At 42.3% G+C, this 22,705-nt stretch overlaps 1 pseudogene; it reads right to left on the bottom strand.

The window, feature by feature from the left end:
* Window positions 1-219: 219 nt before the first annotated feature.
* LOC114507135 lies at window positions 220-311 on the bottom strand (annotated as a pseudogene).
* Window positions 312-22,705: the final 22,394 nt, after the last annotated feature.

Consider the following 22,705-nt stretch of genomic DNA (forward strand, 5'->3'; position numbering starts at 1 on the left):
TCATATGATACAGTAGATAAAATTGAGGCACAGGAAGAGTAAGTCAAATTCTCTCAAAGACACACAGCTGGTGCGTGGCAGAGCTGGGATTTGAAGCCTAGTCTCCTTGACCCCACCACCATGCAGAGGCAACCCTGAAGCCTGAACTGCAATTAGGTGAAAAGGTGGGGAGGGTCAGGTCTTTAGCAATACAGCATCTGTATAGTTCATTGTGTGTTGAAAAATATGGAACGCTTCACAAATTTGTGTGTCATCCTTCTGCAGGGGCCATGCCTTGTTCCAATTTTAGTACACACATTGCCAAAGCCAGCACTCCTTTAATCTTTTTAAAAGGTAAGTTTATAAGGACAATTGTCCTCCGGAAGGTGATGAGTCAGAAAAGAAGAACAGTTGAGTCATCATCCAATTTGATAAGCTCTGGAAGTTACAACAAAAATGTGTGGTGAGGGAGGAATGTGAATTTGTCCACCAGTCAAACATCTGGGTTGCACTTACCACACACATGCCAGACCCATGTGTCCCCTTCCTGGACTGTGAGGGCCTGAGAACCATGTGGTGCTCTGTGTGGCCTCTGCCAAGTACCACCCCTGCATTCCAGACCAGTCTGAGGCTACTGGTCTTCAATTTTTTTTATTTTAAATTTATTAAGCAATTTTGAAAAACTCTGTCTCCCCTACTTAAACATTATCAAATTGACATCTAAATATTTTCATCATAACTTTAAATGGTCAAAAAAAAAAACAAGGTAATTTCTGGCACATTGGACAAAATGGATAGTTGCATAAAAATGTTTCCTCCTTTTATAACTAATAACCTTAATCCATTCAGAGCACACTTTTTCTGCTCCCCCCTCTCAGCCTGTCCTTTGATTAAACACCACTTGCCACCCTAAAAAAAGAACTCGCCTATCTCTACACAGATACCTTACAGGAAATAACTAAACACACGCATGAACATTTGTTTATCCTTTTTTTATCGGCTACTAAAATTTGTGTTTCTAATCAGTCCACTGATCTTGACTTACATTCAGTAAAAGGCTCCACAGTGTATTGTATAATGGATAATGGACTTTCGCTGATGCTAGCCCAAAACTCTTGTGTAGATGAAACCCCAACCCAAGACCCAGCATTGGTCATTTTGGGTAAATGCTGATATGAAGTGCCCATTCAGTTCTTGCCCACTTTTCTGCACATATATTTTTCCCACTCAGTGGCTTGTCTCTTTACTCTTTGAATAGTCTTTTGGTGAACAGATATTCTGGATTTTTTAAAAATATAGTTTATTATTATGCTATTACAGCTGTCCCATTTCCCCCCCTTTACTACCCTCCATCCTGCACACCCTCTCCCACCCACATCCCCTCCTTTAGTTCATGTCCATGTGTCATACTTATAAGTTCTTTGGCTTCTACATTTCCCATACTATTCTTACCCTCCCCCTGTCTATTTTCTCCCTACTGTCTATGCTACTTATTCTCTATACCTTTTCCCCTCTCTCCTCCTCCCACTCCCATGTTGCTAACCCTCCATGTAATCTCCATTTCTGTGTTTCTGTTCCTGTTCTAGTTGTTTGCTTAGTTTGCTTTTGTTTTTGTTTTAGGTGTGGTTGTTAATCATTGTGAGTTTACTGTCTTTTTACTGTACATGTTTTTTATCTTCTTTTTCTTAGATAAGTCCCTTTAACATTTCATATAATAAGGGCTTGGTGATGATGAACTCCTTTAACTTGACCTTATCTGAGAAGCACTTTATCTGCCCTTCCATTCTAAATGAAAGCTTTGCTGGATACAGCAATCTTGGATGTAGGTCCTTGCCTTTCATGACTTGGAATTCTTCTTTTCAGCCCCTTCTTGCCTGTAAGATCTCTTTTGAGAAATCAGCTGACAGTCTGATGGGAACTCCTTTGTAGATGACTGTCTCCTTATCTCTTGCTGCTTCTAGAATTCTCTCCTTCATTTTTACCTTGATTAATGTAATTATGATGTGCCTTGGTATGTTTCTCCTTGGGCCCAACCTCTTTGAGATTCTCCGAGCTTGCTGGACTTCCTGGAAGTCTATTTCCTTTGCCAGATTGGGGAAGTTCTCCTTTATTATTTGTTCATATAAGTTCTCCACTTGTTGCTCTTCCTCTTCCCCTTCTGGCACCCCTATAATTCAGATGTTGGAATGTTTAAAGATGTCCTGGAGGTTCCTAAGCCTCTCCTCATTTTTTTAAATTCTTATTTCTCCATTCTTTTCTGTTTGGTTGTTTCTTTCTTCCTTCTGGTCCACTCCATTGATTTGAGTCCCAGTTTGACTTCCCATCACTATTGGTTCCCTGTACATTTTCCTTTATTTCACTTAGGATAGCCTTCATTTTTTTCATCTAATTTGTGACCAAATTCAACCAATTCTGTGAGCATCCTGATCACCAGTGCTTTGAACTGTGCATCTGATAGGTTGGCTTTCTTTGTCACTTAGTTGTATTATTCTTGGAGCTTTGATCTGTTCTTTTGTTTGGGCCATTTTTTTTGTCTTGACATACCTGTTACGTAGTGAGGGGTGGAGCCTTAGGTTTTCATTCAGGTAGGGTAATCCACGTCGCTGAGCTGTGACTCAGTATGTGGGGGAGGGGTCTGAGAGGGAACAATGGCGCTTGCTCTGCTCTCTGCCACATTTTAGTCCCTTCCGCTGCTTCCCCCAAGCAAACTGGGCCCTTCTGGTGCTGATTCCCATGTGGGTGGGTTTGTGTACATTCTAGGACCCTGTGCGTCTCTCCAACGAACTCTCCTGTGAGACTGGGAGTCTCTCCTGGCACCTCAACCCCCACAGGTGTTTTCAATCAGTGTTTTGAGGCTCTATTTCTCTACACTGGGACTCTGGGTTGCGCCGTCTGTCTTGCTCCACAGTTTCACCTAGTTTATCTGGCACAAATGTGGGACCGCCCATGCACTAGACACCTTGTGTGCTGTGCCCCTCCACAATCTGATGTCTTGCTGGGTCCACCTGCTGCCTCCTTGCACTCCCAGGCTCCAACAGCAGCCACTTTGCCACAAGTCCTCTCTACCTGGCTGCCTGACTCCACCCCTCCTACCGGTCTGGATGAATGTTTCTTCTTCTGGATGAACTGTCAAACTGACAGTTCAATTTTCTGTCAGTACTGGCTGTTTTTTGTTTCTAAATTGTTTTTGTCCTTATTTTGGCTGTGTGAGGAGGCACAGTGTGTCTACCTATGCCTCCATCTTGGCCAGAAGCCCAATATTCTGGATTTTGATGTAGTCTAGTTTTTCAATGTATAACTTGTTTAAGAAAGCTTTTCTAATCCCAAGGATAAAAAGATATTCTCCTATATGTTTCCTGAAAATTGTACTGCTTTACCATTTACATTTATATCTACCATCCACCTAAAACTGATTTTTAAGGAAGGTAGGGAAGGTGAAATACAATCTCCTGGTATCTGAGTGTGGTGGTTGTTAAGTCAGTGCCTGCTGCTGCAGGGGATTGCCCACAACAGAACAGGGATGGGTATGGCATCCGGCCTCCCTCAAGTCATCAGGTGTGCTTTTGGGTGCTCCCGAACTAGAATAAACATAGAGGGATTCTTATGAGTTTTTCTTTATTTGCCAATATCTTGGAGGAGAACTGATATTTTGGAACTGACTTATTTGTCTTTATTTGCCAGTTTCTTAGAAGAAAAATTGAACATTATGTGAACTTAAGAGCCAGAAAAAAAGAAAAACCCCTTTATGGCAGAACTCAACCTTTCCCCAACTCATTGCCTCCACTCTGTGCACATAAGCTTTGAATCAGTAAGATCTGTCCCCTCCAGGAGGCAATTTTGTGACCATCAGTCACCCGTGCAACAAAAGTGGCAGAGCCTCTGCCCTAAGTTTTTTACATGCGGACAGCCAAGCCTCACAGATATTTCCATCTCAACAACACACCCAACACCATTCTCCCTCTTTCCTTACCACTGCACTGGCTTGGACGGGAGGGATGCACCCCTGGCTATTCTTAAAAGAAACCACAGACTTATGCATATAGGACAATATTTGGGGATTGATGAAGGAGTAGACGTCAATTCTAGTTCCAAAACCTGAGCAAGTCACTTAATGTGCCTGAGCTTTGGTTTTCTTAACTGTGGAATGAGGGATTGGGATGGACAGTCTCCATGGCCCCTTCTGTGAGATTCTGTGAGATTCAAAACAGCACTGAAGTCAAGCATGAGGACAAATGTTTCTGAAGTAGAAATTAGGCTTTGGGGGACTCCACCCCCAAGTGTTGTGTGTTTCAATGATGACTGTTCCTGAAGCCAGTATACAATTAAAATAATAAAATCTGGGAGCCATAAAGGAAGTCCCAATTCATCTTTTCTTTTTGATGATGAAGAAACATAGAGCCAGAGTCGTCATGAGCTAATTCTTGGTTGATTCTAAGTCCTTCTACTCTCCGTCTGTTGCTCTTAGAACTAAGCCAGCTGGCTTTATTAAGCTACATTTTCCAAATGGGCAAATTGGATGATGAAAATATCACATTTAAAGTTCTCTAGCTGTGCTTTGGCATTTAATAAAAGGAAGGAAAGATGTGAACTATGGTGTTTTGCCTTTTTTTTTTTACTTTTGTACCCACATTATTCAGGAAATGACAGAGAGCATTTGCTTTGTGTCCATAGCACCTCTTAGACAAGGGCAAGAAAACTAGACCCTTCCCCAGCCCAGACTTGGAACCTGCCAAAAGGTTGCAGACCATTTCCCCAAAGGCAAACAGTGTAGAAAGATTCATCTCGTCACCTTTTCCTGGTGGAAGCTTTGGTGGGATGCTGAGATCTATAGCAGAGAATTTTCCTTAAGTTGTACCACAGAAGGATAGAAATCATGGGCAGAAACTGGCCACATGTACTTCTGAATTTCCCAGGTGAAGGTGAGTGGTCTTATTGCAGGGGACATTGATTTCCTTCTGAAACAATCAAGGGAACAAATTTCCTTCACTCACTGAGCAGAGCCACTGTATTGGTTTCCCATTCTTCCATAACAAATTACTACAAATGATGTGGCTTAAAACAATGCACATTTATTCTTTTATAGTCCTATAGGTCAAAAGTCTGAGTCTTACAAGGCTAAAATCAAGTGTCAGTATGGTTATGTTCCTTCGGGATTCTTCAGGGATGAGTGTTTCCCTGTGTTTTCTGGATTTTCGAGGCCTCCTGCCTCCATGACCCATGGGTCCTTGACCCATGGTCTCTTCCTCCATCTTCAAAGTGCTTTGAAGACTCCAGTCTTTGCTTCCACATCCATCTCCTTCTAACGCTTGACCTCTTCCCTCTAATAGGGCCTCTTGTGGTTACACTGAGTTCATCTAGATTAGCCAGGATAATCTCAGGACCTTTAATTTATTCACACCAGCAAAGTCCTTTTTGCCACATGATGTAACATATCTATAGGTTCCAAGGATTAGGACATGAACATCTTTGGGGGTGAAGATGGATTTTTCTGTCTACCACACCCACTACATAGACTTAGTATTTAGAGGAGAAGAAAATATGCACAGAAAGTCATTACAACTACTCACATACAAAGTTACCCACTTCTCTCTCGGCTCTCAATTGTCCAGCTGTACAATGAGGTGGTGGTAGAAGCTGTTTCTAAGTCTCTTCTAATTCCAGCACTCTGAGATTCTAGAACCTTGCTGTGGGAACAGTAGCCACTAGCCACATACAGCTAATGAACACTTGAAATAGGGTGGGTGCTATGTGTTGAAATGATAATATTCTGGAGATGTTGGGTTAAATAAGAGATATTATTAAAATTCAGTTTCTTTTCTTATTTTTTAATATGGCTACTAGAAACTTTTAAATTACATGCACAGCCCACTTTAAATATTCATCAAACAGCACTGTTGTGGGCCACCTGGCCCAACCTTTATAAGAATCTGCACTAAGACATCCTGAGAAATGGGTATGGAGCCAAGGATGGCAGGCTCATGGCGTGCATGAAGCACTCACCTTCCTGCTTATGTGACAGCATTCTCCAACCTCACTCTTTCCACTGTATCAGACTTTGGCCCCAGGGTCCTCCTACAACACAGTGTTGTGGGTGGTCACTAGCAATTGATCAGAGTTCGCCCTTGTAACATGTGGGACTCATTTTGTTGTAACTAACAGGAAACCCCACCCAAGGAAAACTGCTGGCTCACGTTATAAGGACACAGGATGGAGTTGCCTTCAAGCTCACATAGGTCAGGACTCCCCTTTCTGTCGGTCCTGCCTTCTTCTATGTCAGCTCCACTCTCACATTTCACATGGGGGTCCCTGGCTACCCCAGGCCCTTACTATCATGACACCAAATCTCTCAGTAGAGGGAGACTGCTTCCCCCAAGGCTGGTGTCAAACCATTTAGGCCTTGATGGACAGACTCATGACACTGAGTTTCTTGAATCCAAGCTTTGCACATGAAGTTCCATCTGACTGGGACATTGTCCCCAACACAACTATTCCGTGGTCTTCTTTGTCTTAAGCCAACTCATCCTGCCATTCCTTGCTTACAGGAAACTTTTCAGGAGCTTTTCTCTATCACTCTGGACTAGCTTTTAAAACCTTGTTTTATACCTCTCATCACCCCACATTTCCCCCTCATTATGATTTATTTAATACATGTTCTTCAACACCATGAAGGTAGTGACAGCATTGTTTACTGGCAAATGCCCAACATCTAGCTAAGTGCCTGGCAGGAACATAGCTCTCAAAATCTCATGCACTGAATTGCTTAAGTAGAGAAAAATGGAAAGAGTGAGAAAATCCATAGTTGACAGAAAGGATCCAGTTTGAATATGCTCCAGAAAAAAAAACAGTTAAGGAAGAAGTATTGGAGTGCTCCAGTCTTCCACTGGGAGCTCATGCCAGTTTTGAGGGTGGCCTGCTTCTGCTTTAGGAACTTGAGGCTTCCATCACTTGCACCCCCTCTCCTCCAGGACCAGCTCCCTGCTGGGCTTTCAGCTTTTCCATGGGAAAAGCCCAGGCAGACCAGGTCATAGACAGTCCAGCCAAGCTCTTCCATTAGCCAGGGGCATAGCCTTGAGGATGCTGCTCAGCTTCTATGGGCTTCGCTTCACCTATCTGTCAAAGAACCAGATCACACAAAAGGATCTCATGTGTTCCTTCAATCTCAGACCCCAGGAATCTAATTTGGACAGAACGCTGGCAGGATCTTCCATTAAACCTCAAGCTGGTTAATAGAAATAAAACCAAGTCTTGCAACACTCAAAAAGAGATATTATTCTTTCTTCAAATACCTTGTAAATTATAACAGTAGAGGGCTTCGCCATGCCATTTGGGGTTTGAATAAATGCTGATTATGTTGGTATGTTTTCCTATTTCACCTTCTTTTTTGATTACTTATCGAAAATGCAGGTTAGGTCATGCATATGTAATAAGTATTTGTGCTTCTTGGAAAGAGGCTGCAATGATTTGTAAATGTTTTCATTTGAGTGTATAACATCCCTTAGATGTTCATCTGACTCAGTACAATTGCTTCCTCAAGTAGCTCTGCCCATGTGTTTACTGTGTAGGCCTATGGAGAACAAAAATCATGCAGAGCTCCAGAGGTGATTTCAGAAGGCCCACTAACAAGAACATGGTAAGACCACTATCTCAGAAAAACAATCTAGTGAAATTGTCTGTGGATCAAGAAAATAAATTCTATGGCAAAACTTTACTCAGAAACATTAGCAAGACACATTTGAGAACACTTTGTAACTTTGAACCATTCTCCAGCATCAACACTCTGTCCCAAGTGAGGTTTTGGAGATTAATTCAGACAACCATGTGGTCACTGACATTCCTGATCCCATGCATTGAAAACAAGAGATTGGACCAAAACCCTAAATTATAGACTATAAAAAAACATGCAGTAGGAAAATCACATCAGGTCTCAACATTTTACAACATACACCAGTATCTTAAAAAAATTTTATGGAAGCATAATAACCTAGATATATACAAGTACACAAATGTTAAGTGTACAACTAGATTACATTATTGACAAAATGAACACACCAGTGTCCTGGGCACATGGTGCAAGAAACAACATTATCAGCTCCCAGAAAGCCCCTGTGTGCCTCCTTCCATTCTCCTTCGAAGGTGACTTCTGAATGAAGTGAAAGAGTAAGGTACCTGAAAAGGTACATCTAAGCCAAGAATGGAAAGCTAAGTAGGATTGGGACCAGAAAGAGTGAGGGAGCAGGCTGGAGTGGGGAGGAAGGTGGAGCACCATGTATAAAGCCTGACTTCTCACAACATAGATTACTTTTGCCTGTGTTTGTACTTTATATCAATGGAATCATACAACACATGCTTCTTTTGTGTCTGGCTTCTCTCATTCAACATTTCATCTGTAGCTATAAATCATTCATTCACATTACTATATTCCAGTGTGTGAATATACTTCAATTTGTTTATCCACTATGCTACTGTGGGCATTTGGGTCCTTTTCAGTTTGAGATGATCACAGACTGACCTGTTCCACTGGTATTTCTATTAATGGCTTAGATGTGACATTTCCAAGTCATTTGCCTAGTAGTTGTGAAGATAAGGGAGTCAGTGGAATAAAACTAACAAACCAGCACAATGGTTCTCAAACACAGCTGTGCACCAGCATCCCCTGGATGGCTTCTGAAAGTACAGATTGCTGGACCCCACCCTCAGGGTGTCTGATCTAGTAGGTCTGTGGTGGAGCCTGGGAATTTTCATTTCCAACACATTCCTGGGTGACACTGAAGCTGGTCCAGGGACCACACTTTGAGAACCACGGAACTGGAGATACATGTAAAGCTTTTCCTCTGTAGGACCAGAGCCAGATGGAGGGCACAGGCAGTCAGCAACAATCCCCAATGCCTAACACATTTTCCAAATTGTTCCAACTTTATACAGCTCTCACATAGAACATTATTTCTTCCTTTCATGGGGAGAAGGAGATCTTTCAGGTTGCAAAAAACAGAGACCGACTCAGCTTCCCTCAAATGATTTGTTTTTTATAAAGAAAAATGGGGAGTAAAAAAGACCAGGAAATAATACCAGCAACCACTCTGTTAGGTCTTATGCAGCTGTGCTTAATAAACTTATTGAGCAAATGACTTACCTGCAGACCCTGTGAAAACACAGATCTTAAGTAAGGAGGTAGAAGATAAGGCCCAACATCCTGTGTTTCTAATGAGCTCACAGAGGATGCTGTTGCTTCTGGTTCAGACTGATAAGACTGTGGAGAATGGAGCATCCTTCATCCCGGGTGCAGACACTGCAGCTGTGCTGGTTATCCATAGGCAGCTCTGAGGACCCTAGAGCAACTCAGGAAGACTTCTAATCTCAGACTCAGTACCTCCATTTCTGCTTTTCTCTGTAGCTTCTCCTTCTGTTCCCGCCACCCACATCAGTGGCTTCTGCGGCCTTGAGTTTGTGCTCATTGCCTTCTCTCCAATTCTGTGCCTTTTGACTATCTGCTGATAATTGTTTCTATATGTTACATTCAAATTTCCCAAGAGAGAAGTTCTGACTGGGTCAGAACACAGTCTTTCCTGTATAAGATGTTCCGGTTAGGCAGAGAGCTTATTCCTCAAAACCAGAGCATACGTACTTGTGGGTCAAAGGTGCCGGTCATTGGCCTCATTAGTAGTAGCCTGAGAAACATGGGCAGGAGTTACAAAAAATGATCACTTCATCAGAGGGTCTCAGCCTTGGCTGCACATTAGCATTACCTACCAGAAAGGAGGAGGCATTCAAAGAATACCCAGCCTAAAGCTAACACCAAAGAAAGTCTGTTGGTCTAGTGAGGGCCAGGGGTGGGGCCAGACCTTAGTATTGTCTTTGAGATCCTCAGGTATATGTAAATACTAGTCAGTGTTGAGTTACTGACTATATTATGTCCCTAAGGCTGCTGTAACAAAGTTCCCACAAACTGGCTTAAAAGAGCAGATATTTGTCCTCACTGGTGTGGCTCAGTGGACTGAGTGCTGGCCTGTGAACCAAAGGGTCGCTGGTTCAATTCCCAGTCAGGGCACATGCCTGGGTTGTAGGCAAGGTCCCCAGTAGGGGACACATGAGAGGCAACCACACATTGATGTTTCTCTCCCTTTCTTTCTCTTTCCCTTCCCCTCTTTCTAAAAATAAATAAATAAAATCTTCTTTTTAAAAAAGAGCAGACATTTATTCTCTCACAGTTCTGGAGGCTAGAAATTGGAAATCAAGGTCTTGACAAGGTCCAGCTCCCTCTGAAGCCTCCAGTGGAGGAACTTTCCTTGCCTCTTCCAGCTTCTGGTAGCTCCAGGCATTCCTTGGCTTGTGGCAGCATAACTTCAGTCTCTGCATCCATCTTCACATGACTGCCCACCCTCTGTGTGTGTGTCTGTATCCAAATTTCCCTCTGCTTATAAGAACACCAGTTATATTGAATGAGAGCCTGAGGGCAAGTGATTAGAGCCCCTCTAATCACTTAATCTCAACTTGATTACCATATTTTTGGACCATAAGACACACCTAGGTTTTAGAGGAGGAAAATAGGAAAAAATTTTTTGAAGCAAAAAATGTGGTAAAATATTTAATAACATAATATTTCACCAATGCAAATGTAAACAGAACAGAAATGTAAAATGCAATTTTGCTCAACAGCAGCATTAACAACCATTATTCCTCCCAAATTTTTTTTGGGGGGGGGATATGTCTTATAGTACGAAAAATACGATATATCTGTAAAGATTCTATTTCCAAATAAGGTTACATTCACAAGTATCAGAAGTTAGCACACAATCAACCCATAACGCTGACCTCTGTGTAGGAGACTTTCAGAAGGGGGTTACAACTTAGGCAGACATGCTGAGAGTGTTCTGATGGGGTAGTACAAGTGACTGTCACCTTGCATGACCTGTCCTTCCCACATTGCCTCCCACCCACCCAAAATAAGCCACCTTGGAAATTGGTAGTTTTAGTCTTCCCACCCAATTTTGAAAGAGTCCACCCCGACCTCAACACTCAAGAAAACAAAACCCATATTCTTGGTGTCTACCTTTGGAAGGTAGTTACTCCCCCACCCCCTAATTTATTGTCAGGTCTATTTACAAAATTGCAGAGAGAGAGAATTTTGCTATCATGTAATTAGCATTGCATACCTTATAAGAAAATTGCAACTCTTCAAAATACCAAAGTAGATCAAGCTAAAACTTTTATGACCAACATAACCTGGCAGTTTTGTCAGGCTCTTTCCATAAATGATGGGTTTTACCATTTTGCAGGAATTATGGGCTCCCTCTATCAATATAAAGACACAAATATAGAGAGCTTCTTCAAATGTTGCTGACATTTTTGTATATTGACATTGAAGACATTTACAAATTATCTGAGAAGTGTAAGACTGTTCCAATAGTTCCTGAGAGCTACATGAGTAATACTTCAAATGTAAATACAATTACTACCTCCCACGCTTACTATTCATCAGTTATGTAAGTAGTGGCCCAGAGCTAATTCCAAAGTGTAAGAGTGATTTTGGTTTAGAATTGCTGGGGCCACAAGACTTCCCACCTGCCACAGACATCACATTTTCAGAACAAAAGCAAGCTCTAGCTATGGCATTGGCCAAACAACACACTCAAAATGTTTCATGGTCACTAAGCAACCAATCCTGTGTACCTGACATCGCCTTTCGAGAGACTTTGGAACATGGTGGTTATTTAAGCGCACCCTGCAATTGGCCGGTCCTGGGCTCCAATCCCAGCTTCACTTACTGCTGTGTGCAGACACAGTGTCCTAACTGGAGAATGAGAATTATACTCCCTCCCTCATTATATTGTTTTGAGAATAAACCAAAACAACAAATTAAAATGCTCAGCATACAGGCTGTCACACAATAGAGGCTCAATAAATATTAGATATCAATGGCTATCATTTCTGAAAAAACAGTCACCATTTGCTCACATAATTTATGTTGGCATGTGTTTGGTGTAGTCTCCAAGAATGCCCATGTTCCCCACCCTTCCCCCCGAACCAAAGTTTTATTTTGCTCTTCATGGTGAGCTTCCAACACTTTTTCATGTACCACAATCAACCAATCAACATGCTGTAAATTACCTGCACTTGCTGACACCTTGAGCAATACAAAGGAACAGAGACACCATCCTGGCTTCAGGAGGTTTATAATTTGTATGACCAGAGAACTGGGTACAGCCAGCCAGGGATCAAAAGAGGTTTCATGGAAGAGGAGCTATTTAAACTGAACACTGAAGGCAAGGGTTTGGCGGCGAGTGCATTTCAGACAAGGAAACAGCAAAAGCAAAGGTATAGATTTCAGAAAGCAGAGACAACATAAACCCAAAGAAAAGTAGAAGGAAGATTTATTTTAAAAACAGAGAAAATGGTGCAAAAATACTGCTGGAGAGAATGGCTGAGAATTTCTCAGCATAGAATAAAGACAGGAGTACATAGATTAACATATTCTTTTTTTTTAAGATTTTTTTTAAAATTTATTTATTTTTAGAGAGAGAAGGGAGGGAGCGAGAGAGAGAGAGAAACATCAATGTGCGGTTGCTGGGGGTCATGGCCTGCAACCCAGGAATGTACCCTGGCTGGGAATCGAACCTGCGACACTTAGGTTCACAGCCTGCGCTCAATCCACTGAGCTACGCTAGCCAGGGCTAGATTAACATATTCTGATAAGAGCTCAGTATAATATTTTTAAAAAGATTTTATTTGTTTATTTATGTTTAGACAGAGGGGAAGGGAAGGAGAAAGAGAGGGAGGTAAACATCAATGTAAGTGAGAAACATCGATTGGTTGCCTTTTGCATGCCCCAAACCAGGGACCTGGCCCACAACCCAGGCATGTGCCCTGACGGAAATCAAACCTGCAACCTTTGGTTTGTAGGATGACTCCTAACCCACCGAGCCACAGCAGTCAGGACTAGTATTTTTTTTAATTCACACAGGTCAAAAGATACCTTACTGGTGGGTCAGTTGGCTAGTGTGTCAATGAAAGACAAAGAATGGGCTATCTATGAGAATGTGCATTGCAATTAATCATCAACACTTACAAGGCATTTGCAGCCCAGGGCTCCTCTGAGAGCTTATTAAAAATAAAAAATTGTAAAACAATCAAGACAAAATTCCAAATCAATCAGAGTGGAAAGCAGGTTTGCTACAAAGGACATAGGTTTGTCTTTAGCAACTTGGCTGGTTGCTTTAGCAAGTTGGCTTTAGCCGCTTGGTCGCATAAGTAATACATATCCTTATAGTGCTGAAGAAAAATAACTTTAAAACATTGAAACAAACTGTACAAATGGCTCAACCCTGGAGCATTTGATTCTTTGCCAATTCTTGATGATTTTTCTTTCGTGTCAGAGAAGAAATCAATAGCATACTATCATTTGTATCTTAAAACCACATCCAAATGTTACAGTACACTATGAAGAATACTTTGAAACTAAATTCACTCAAAGAGTGGATACGTATCCTTTCTCTGTTCCCTCCCAGGTTGGAACACCTGACTGTGCAGCCCTTGAGGACCCTGTTGTTGACTTCACACCTCTGACAAAGCACCGAATGTGGTCTTCCAGGAGGATCCTCCATAATGTCTGTCTTCATTCAATCCAAGTATGCAGATTCGCCTGAAAGAGCAGCTAAATGTTGGCTGCCATTCCCAGCATGCACTGTGCCTTGGCAAGATGGCTCAGTTGTTTGGAGTATCGTCCTCTACCACAAAAAGTTTGCAGGTTCAACCTAGTCATGGCACTTACCTAGGTTGTGGGTTCAATTCCTGACCAGGTCACATATAGGAGGTGACTGATGGATGTTTCTCTCTTCCTCTCTGCCTCCCCCTTCCTCTCTCTCTAAAAATCAATAAACATATCCTTGGGTGAGGATTTTTTAAAAATAAATAAATTTAGAAAGAGTAGGAAAATAAATTGATGCAATATGGTGGCACAACTTTTCTATCCTTGAGCTTTGATAAAGGTGCAGAAAATACCACCTCGCTGATATGAAACAATTATTTCATCTTTAAAAAAATGCTTCAGTGTATTATTTTAAGATTATGTTGAATTGTTTCTTTGTAATTTACCTATAATCAGTGGTCCTTTTCAGTAACATCATCCAACAAACTATTCACAAGTGACAAAAATGGGAAACTACAGACCTAAAGAATGAAGTCTAAACTCCTTAACGTACCAAGAGGTGGGACTGCCTGTGTTCTGTTCCTTGTCCATATCTTCAGGGTTACCTTTCACTGTACCCTCTGCCTCACCCTACTCTCCAGCCTCACCAAATGGCCTGTGATTTCCAGAACATTCCATGCTGCCTCACACCTCCATTCTAATGTTTGCAACCAGAACCATCTTTTCCTCTCCTATTTCCTCCCTTCCCCTGGGCCACCAATTCATTATCCAAAACCAATTCAGAGTCACACCACCCAACCACCTAGTTTTGCTAACAGGCAAAACCTGATGAATTTCTTTTCTTGCCAGAGAAAGAAAGCAATAGCATACTGCTATCTGTATTTTAAAACCACACCCAAATGTTACAGTAGAATATGGAGAACACTCAGGAACTGAGTTCAGAATTGAATTCTGGGACTTCCAGCCAAGATGGAGGCGTAGGTAGACACACTGAGCCTCCTCGCACAACCAAAATAAAGGACAACAAAAATTTAGAAACAAAAAATCAACCAGAACAGACAGAAAATTGAACTGTATGGAAGTCCCGATAACCATTCATACAGACCGGTAAGAGGGGCAGAGTCAGTGGCCTGCAAAGAGGGGTCACAGCAGGAAAAAGCAGGGGCTGGCAGACCCCAGGCATGGGCATGGGGAGGCAACGAGCAGACCCAATGAGGCACGCAAGGCAGCTGGCTGTCTGCAGTCACACATTTGAGTGCAGACAAACCAGGTGAAAATGGTCAGTGAGAGAGACCATGCAACCCAGGGCCCCAGTGCTGGGAAATAAAACCTAAAAGCATTGATTGAAAACACTTGTGGAGGTTGAGGTGCCAGGAGAGAGTCCCAGCCTCACAGAAGAGTTCGTTGGAGAGACCCACAGCATCCTAGAATGTACACAAGCCCATCCATCCGGGAACCAGCACCAGAAAGGCCCAGTTTGCTTGGGGGAAGCAGCAGAGGGGACTGGAATCTGACAGAGAGCGGAGCAAGTGCCATTGTTCCCTCTCTGACCCTGCCCTCACATAGAGCATCACAACCCAGTGAACACCTAAGGCTCTGCCCCTCATACGTAACATGCGTGATGAGACCAAAAACAAACAAACAAACAAAAAACCAGAAGAACAAATCAAAGCCCCAGATCCAATATGTTTAAGCGACTAAGAGATAGCCAACCTATCAGATGCACAGTTCAAAGCACTGGTGATCAGGATGCTCACAGAATTGGCTGATTTTGGTTGCAAATTAGATGAAAAAATAAAGGCTACACTAAGTGAAATGAGGAAAAATGCACAGGGAGCCAATAGTGATGGAAAGAAAACTGGGTCTCAAATCAATGGAGTGGACCAGAAGGAAGAAAGAAACATCCAATCAGAAAAGAATGGAGAAATAAGAATTTGAAAAATGAGGAGAGGCTTAGGAACCTCCAGGACATCTTTAAACATTCCAACATCCAAATTATAGGGATATCAGAAGGAGAAGAGGAAGAGTAACAACTGGAAAACTTATTTGAACAAATAATGAAGGAGAACTTTCCCAATCTGGCAAAGGAAATAGACTTCCAGGAAGTCCAGCAAGCTCAGAGAATCCCAAAAAAGTTAGACACAAGGAGGAACACACCAAGGCACATCATAAGTACATTACCCAAGATTAAAATGAAGGAGAGAATCCTAGAAGCAGCAAGAGATAAGAGGACAGTCACCTACAAAGGAGTTCCCATCAGACTGTCAGCTGATTTCTCAAAAGAGATCTTGCAGGCAAGAAGGGGCTGGAAAGAAGAATTCCAAGTCATGAAAGGCAAGGACCTACATCCAAGATTGCTGTATCCAGCAAAGCTTTCATTTAGAATGGAAGGGCAGATAAAGTGTTTCTCAGATAAGGTCAAGTTAAAGGAGTTCATCATCACCAAGCCCTTATTATATGAAATGTTAAAGGGACTTATCTAAGAAAAAGAAGATAAAAAATATGAACAGTAAAAAGATAGCAAAGTCACAGTTATTAACAACCACACCTAAAACAAAAGCAAACTAAGCAAACAACTAGAACAGGAACAGAAACACAGAAATGGAGATCACATGGAGGGATAGCAACAGGGTAATGGGAGGAGGAGAAAGGGGGGAAAGGTACAGAGAATAAGTAGCATAGTTGGTAGGGAGAAAATAGACAAGGGGAGGGCAAGAAAGTATGGGAAATGTAGAAGCTAAAGAACTTATGACACATGGACATGAACTAAAGGGGGGGAATGTGGGTGGGAAGGGGTGTGCAGGGTGGAGGGGAATGAAGGGGGGAAATGGGACAACTGTAATAGCATAATCAATAAAATATATTAAAACAACAACAAAAAAGACCTGGATTCTGTCAGTTCAGGGCCACTGCTGTTCATACCAGGAGCTACTGGGTTGGGCAGTGGGCACAAACGGGTGGTAGGTGCCATTTGGGAAAGTCACCCTGAGACCCTACAACATGCAGGGAGAGGGAAAATTCACCACCTGCGGCTCAGAGGCCCAGCTGGGTCTTCCCTGGGAAGGAACCATAGGAGACAGGAAACTTTTTAGTTCTCAATTTCACGTTTCTTTAGGAAAGATGTTGAAAAGTGATGCATGCCTGGCCAGCGTGGAATTTGTGAGTCCAGGAGGAGCCAGGCAAAACTTCATAGAAGAGTGTCCACTTCCTGTTTCCTGACTGAATCTAGGATGAGTAATTTCAGAAGTGCAGGGACTGATGAGTGATAATGACAGTTCCCATGTCCCCTCTGGCTTCCCAGGGGAACACACAAAGCACCAAAGCAGTGTGAGACCAAAACAGTCCCAGAAAGGGCAATCAAAGGAGAGCAGGTCACTTTCTGTGGCAGAACTGATTTGAAAAGCCAAAGTGGGCTCTCAGACCTGCTGGTCGGCACATGGCAGAGAAGTCCTGACTTCAAGCAGAAAGGTGACCCTGGGCAGCACAGGCGACCCCAGCTTCCTCAGGCACTTGTGTCCAATGATTTCCCAGCATGCAATACAAGAAAACCTCTGAAGTTTTTGCTCTTGTTCTTGTTTTTTGGCCCAAAACTTGAACAATTCAGAACACAATAGAGAATGAGTTCGTCTTTTCAGTGTTAGCGCAAATATCCGAAACATTTTCTCTGATATTTCTTACCTTGAAAGTTCAAACCTATTAGAAAGTGAAAGACTAGAACAATGAACATCCATATATCATTTACCCAAAATCGCCAATTGTTAATATCATGTCACATTTGCTTGTTTTTTTACTGAAACTAATAGAAAGTAAGTTGCAGATATCGTGGCACTTGACCCTGAGATTTTTAGTTTTGTCTCTTGTAAGTGTATTCTCCTACACAGCAACAATACCATTAACACACCTTAGAAAGTTAATATCAATCTAATAACATTTAATATACTTAAGTTTTTTAAGTTTTCCAAGATCATCCCACCAATACCCTTATACCTTCTTTTTTAGTCCAGAATCCATTCTAGGGTCACATACTGCATTAGATTGTCGGGTTTCTGTAATCTTCTTTCATCTAGAATAATTCCCCTTCCACTTTTTGACCTACATGATATTGGCATTTTGAAGTGTCCAAGTCATTTATTTTGTATAATGCACCTGAACAGTATTTGTGTGGCCTTTCCCCTCATAGCAAGATTCAACTTATGAGTTTTTGGCATAACCGCAGAAATGAGGTTCTACGCATCTCAGTGCATCAAATTAGAGGTCACCTGGTGTCACTTTGTCCCATGGCTGAGAATGTTAAGATTGACTCCTTACCCTCTAGATAACCCTGTTGTAAAGCTAACTTTCCTTCTTCACAATTAACAAGTAGTCTGAAGGCTGATACTTCAAGGCTGAAGTCTAGAAGAAGAGGAGCAAATCCTGGAGGCTGAGTGAAAAGCGATGATTCATTGACAATTCTGTGAAAAAAGAAAATCAATGCAAGAATGTTGGGAAGAAAAGTAAGTGCTCCCCTCTCACACCACTTTCCTTACACACACGCACACACACACACTCTCCAAGGATTCTTGCAGTTGTTGGGAAGGGGAATGATGAAATATCCAAGGTTTATAGGATAAGGGTTTGAGCCATTCTATTTTCATCTTAAAGGAAAAGGTAACCCAGAATGCTGGAAAAATTGGTGGTGTTGAGGTGACAGGCATCCTGGTGTGTTGCTTGCACTAATAAAGTCAGTTTGTCCTATGGTTCCCTATAGCTATGTCCTTTGGTAGCATTCACTCACATGGGCTCTGAACTTGGCTATATGACTTGCTTTGGCCAATGAGACAGTAGTAAACAACACAAGCGCAGGCTAAAAAAGTGCTTGCTTGCCCATTAGGACTTGGCGTCCTGCTGCTCTTGGAACCTTGAGACTACCATGTGAGTGATGCCAAGCTGGCCTGGAGGTGGATGGGAGACCACATGGCCCAGTCACTCCTGCCACCCCGTCTATAGCTAGAACACCAGCAGACATATTAGGAAAATCATCCAAGACCAACTAACCTACATCCAGCTGGGAAGGTGACCTTGGAAACATGAACAGGCCTAATGGAGACGAGTCAGACCCAGCCAAGATCAGCAGAACCAACCACTAACTCATAGACCCATGAGAAATAACAAATACTTTTTGTTTTAAGTCACTAAATTCTGGGATAATTGTTATGCAGCAAAAGCTGAATGATACACTTAGGAACCACTCTAATAACACACTGGTTCATGGTATGAACTATACCTGTTTTTTTTTAAATGAGACCCCCTTTCATCAATTATAACCTTTTCAAAACAAAATTTACACTTCATCTTTATCAAAACTCTTAAAAAACTTAAAATGGTTTTAGCAAATTCTAAATTCAATTGAACTTAAAATCAATATCTTGTACATTTCTACAGACATACTTACTTTGGTATAATATAGACATGGGCAGTTGAAGAATACATTGGAGCATTCTAAATGCATAGTTAATGTAAACACACAGTTCAGTAGAAATGCTTAGCCTCAGTAAGGGCCAATCAATCCAATCTCAAGAAGCAAAATTGTTGAAATGTTTAAAGTAACAAGAAAATCTCACAGAGTGCACAGACTTTGCTGCATATTAGAATCATCTGAAAAACCTTTTAAAAATCCCCCTACCCAGCCCTGGCTCTTATGGCTCAGTGGATTGAGTGTTGGCCTGCAAACCAAAGGGTTGCTGGTTTGATTCCCAGTCAGGGTACATGCCTGGGTTGCAGGCCAGGTCCCCAGTGCAGGGGGCACCCGAGAGGCAACCACACATTGATGTTTCTCTCCCTCTCTCTCTCCCTTCCCCTCTCTCTTAAAAAAAAATCCCAACACCCAGACCAATTAAGTCAGTATCCCTGGGAGTAGACCCCAGTATCAATATTTTTTTATAGCTCTTTTGGGTGATTTCAGTGTACAGCCGGGCCTGAGGAGCAGACCCGCTGAATGTGTTTGTTTCTAAGTGTATCAGCAGATGTCAGTCATTCTGCAGTCTGGGTAATTGAGAGGAACACATTCACTAATACACGTTCTATGACACCCTTTACAAAAACATCAAAAGGCATGTTCCTTCATCTCCAATTGTTACTCCTCACAATTTCATAATTGAGGGAGGGCAATGTAAAATGAATGCTCTGACATGCAAACTTCACAATTATCCAGTAATGGTTCATTAATTTATTCTCTTCTTGAGCATATCCTGGACTCTGGAAAGTTACCCAAATGCCCCAGAAGGTGTCCAGCTGTTTAATTAGAGGATTAAATCTGTAATGGTTTTCTCAATGGCCTTACTCTGAGGATCTCTTTTTCTGTTTCTGCCTGCCTGGCACAAAATACTTTTAAATCTCTTTGGAAGACTATTTTTTGGCTTGCTTTTCTGAGTTCCTTGACCCCTACATCTTAACAATTTTATGGTTCCACCATGGGACTCCTAAATCATGTGCACAAACAGTTGTTGCATCTACACTGTGACTTCACTATAAGGGTCTTTTCTTGTTCAGGGATTTGTCTACATTTTACAACCTGGTCCCACAAATCCTCTCCAACTTTTTAAGCCAAAGATCTCTAGAATGAGCCAACTTGTTTTTCTCCCTAGACTTTTAAAATCTTCAAGGCATCTCTGAACAGTTGCCTGAATCATGTCATATCTACAGCCTGAGACAAGTTGTGTAACTCAATATTCTGCCAACAAGAAGATGACATCAGAGTGATGGGGGTAGAAGAGATACAGAGACTTCATCAATGAGCTGCCCCAGAAAGGGATAATTAAACCAGTTATGCCCGAGTTGCACATGTGCCCATTGTTAGGATTGCCCCATCCAGCCAAAGTAGGGAATGACTGCCTTGAATTGACTCAGGCTGGGGTTATTTGGAAGCAGGAAGTAGGTGGCAAAATCTGAAACAGAAAACCTAGGAACAGTCCCAGCATCTTAAAGAATATGCTAAGGTCAATCATAAATAGGTTGACCTCCGCTACAAGAGAAGAAAATGCTTTGTCATTTCACAAAGGCCAATGGAATGACATTTTGAAATGTGTGTCCAGCTATATTGGGTCTAAAGGAATGGTGAGGAGCTGGGGAAGGGCCATCAGGTGCAGCTGAGGTCAGAGGCAATTTGGAAATCCACGTCACCAAAGGGCAGAAAAGTGGAGCCTGTGAATGATGGCCCCACAGGAGTCTGCTCTGCAGAGAGAGGAGGGGACCAGGGACTCCTGACACAGCCTGGAGTCTTGTCAAACATCAAGAGGGTGGGAAATGGGGAGGAAAAACATGCAGAAGAGACCAGAGGCTTTCTTGAAATACAGATGGGTTTTTATGTCTAATATGGGAACACTGTTAACAATTACAAACAGATTTCAGAAAACCATGAGCCAATTTGTGGGAGTGGGTTCAAAGAGAGTTCAAAAAGGGAGAATCTGGCTGCTCTCTCTGAGAGCTGGGCGTCCTGGTTTGATAGGGGCCAAGCGAGGCACCCCAGAGCTCACCTCACACCTGCACCCTCCCCAGGCAGACACAATCCTGGACCATTCCAGGTACTTCTGCAATCTGGAATAAAAATCTAAAGAACCTCTATTCCCTTCTTTAATAAACCATTTGCTTTTCAGTGTAAGTCTCAAAAAATTATCTTATGTGTCACTGCTATTGGATGATACAAACTGAAGCCAGGTGATCTCTATTTTTCCCTTTGCTATCCATACTGATACATTTATCAACTTTGATTTAATCATGTTCTCTATGTTTTCCAGCAAAAGGTAGTGTTTCTTCATGTAATATGCCAGCACAAAGCACCTCCAGCCCCACTGTAACATGATCTGCCTGGAAGAGGTGGGGTGGAAAGTTCTAGATCTGTTTTTGTTCCTGGGGTGGTGAGTCTCCCCACCCACAGGCTCGGGGCAGACCGTGTGATTTTGCCTGCCCCCATCCCAGCCACGGATGAGTGAACCAGTGGTGGACAGGGGCTGCCACGTACTGCTGTGTGGGTCGTGCCCTGAACCAGGGAAGGAGGGGGTGGACACAAGTGAAGCTTGTATGCCCTGGTTCAGGATTGCATCTGCCTGGAGGAAGGATGCTTTTTCCAAATTACACAAATGCACCCTGTGGATTAGTGGCCACCTGGGCAGATGCCCAACCCAAGCTGAGTCAGCTACATTCTCTTCCTCTCCCAGGCATATAGGATTCCTAGACTCTAAAACTGAGAGGCCAGATGGTGCTGGGTCTGAAACAGGGAGAGAGAAGAAGAAACACAGAGAGAGAAGAGGATGCAGAAAACCAGGCAGAGCCCCCAGAATATGGAGACACAAGCCTCTGCAATGACCCCGTAGCTGAGGCTCTGGACCTCAAGAGCTCTGACTTGGGTTCCATGACATGTGCCTGGCTCTCTGCTGCAGGTTGTCCTCTCAGCATGGGCTGGTTCTGCAAGTTGCAGTGAGTGATGCTTGACTGAGGCAAAGACCTTGTGAGGAGTTGTGTCCCAGGTGACTTTGAGTTGAACCATCTGCATCCTGTGCCCAGTCAGAATAACTTGCCCTAATATTTCTCTACTAATGGGGTCCCCTGACTAAGGAAAGTTCACCAATGTGTTTAGCTTTCTGATAGCAAAACAATTGGTTGAAAGCCACCTACTCAAATAGAAAGCCTTTTCACTACTTAACCATTTGAGCAGAATGTTCTTAACCAATTGTTTGGCTAATAGAAAACATATGTGCAAAACTGTCTGACTGGATTAATTCATTCCCCAATTAGCTTTTCAAAAACATTGGAAGTATCAAAAAAAATCTTTTTGCTTACATGGTACCAAATATCTGGACAATTTATTGTTTTTGTTTGTTTGTATCTATTCTTTCTTAGACAAGCAATCCAAGTCTTCTGTGCATCAATTTAAAAATAAAAACAAATGAAAATTTCATTCATAATTTTACCACCTGCAGATAATCACTATTAACATGTCTCAGTAACTTTTTCCAAGATTTTTTCCACATGTATAAAGTTATCTGGAGTATAAACAGCTTTCTGTTACAGAACATTGACTTCTCAGAGGGCCTTCCTAGCTTGGCGTGC

The sequence above is a fragment of the Phyllostomus discolor genome, chromosome 9 (genome assembly GCF_004126475.2).
Source record: "Phyllostomus discolor isolate MPI-MPIP mPhyDis1 chromosome 9, mPhyDis1.pri.v3, whole genome shotgun sequence".
In the NCBI taxonomy this organism is placed as follows: domain Eukaryota; kingdom Metazoa; phylum Chordata; class Mammalia; order Chiroptera; family Phyllostomidae; genus Phyllostomus; species Phyllostomus discolor.